We start from the raw sequence: 1,270 nt of genomic DNA on the forward strand, positions 1-1,270 counted from the left end.
TTACTCCCATTGCTCTTGCACCATCAGTGCAAATATCAACACAGGGAGAAAGGCAAATAATGTCTACATAATATTCTGAAAATAGTTCTGGCCTTGAGGACTCCCTGAAAGTGTCTCGAGTATTCACATGTATCTGAGGACCACAGTTTGAGGAACAATCTTCTACTGGATAAATTACAAGTTCCTGAGCAGGGCACACATAAGCTCTCCATATGTGGTTTCTGTCTTTATCTGCAGCCTCATTGCACTTTATGTGCCAATAATCCTGAAATGCCTCTAGCCCTGAACCACGCTCATTCATGTGGCTCTGCTTTCTCTGATGTCTTTGAGACTCCTTGATGCACTGTGATATATAGTGCCATTTCCCTTGCCTTTCAAGCTCTGGGTCACCCTTTGAGATGTAATTCCAATGCCAGTTCCTTCACATACCCTTCCTTAAACTCCTCCCTCTTACAGTCCTCCTCCTCCATACGTCTTAGTATGTCCTGCACATCCTCATCCCTCATACCTCCTATCCCAATAGTCTTCAATCTCCTTCTTCCTCTGTAGATTAAGAGCTTCTTGAGTGTATTAACGATTGTTGTAAGCCCATATCATTCCCTGCATAGACTAGGTATTCAATAAATGCTCTTTGAATGGATGCAGTGTTCAATGTGAATACTTTCAACAAGACAAGCTTGGGGAAAAAAATGAACAACCCCAACAAAACATGTTTCTCTTAAAGTTTTACCACCTGCACACAAATAGATTTTCACTTTAACATAGAACTCAACCAAACAACAAAATGTTAGTCTCTTACTTTTATTTGATATCTATTCAACAAATTCACCAAATGTCTACTTTTCTCCTTTCTCTATATCTTGTTCTAGAGGATATGAGAGTCATTAGTTATACAATGATAATAAAGTATTGCTATAATTGAAAGTAAACCGAAGTCAAATTATTTATTTTTAGTCTGTGTTCTCCATTTAATAGCAATGAGAATTTGGACAATATTTAGTATCTGAGACTGAGTTTCTTTTGCTACAAAATGGAGATAATGGTACATATTTAAGGTCACTAGGGCCTTACAACCCCTTGTTACTCAAAGTGTGATCCATGGACCAGTTTGGCATGACTTGGGAACTTGTACAGAATCATGGCACCCATCTCAGACCTCTCAACCAGAATCTACATTATACCAAATCCCTAGGTCAATCTTTTGAACATTAAAACTTGAGAAACATTTTTAGAGAGACAAAGACTTCATGCCATCAAGATTCCTTACAAA

This window comes from Vulpes vulpes, chromosome X, assembly GCF_048418805.1.
Source record: "Vulpes vulpes isolate BD-2025 chromosome X, VulVul3, whole genome shotgun sequence".
In the NCBI taxonomy this organism is placed as follows: Eukaryota; Metazoa; Chordata; class Mammalia; order Carnivora; family Canidae; genus Vulpes; species Vulpes vulpes.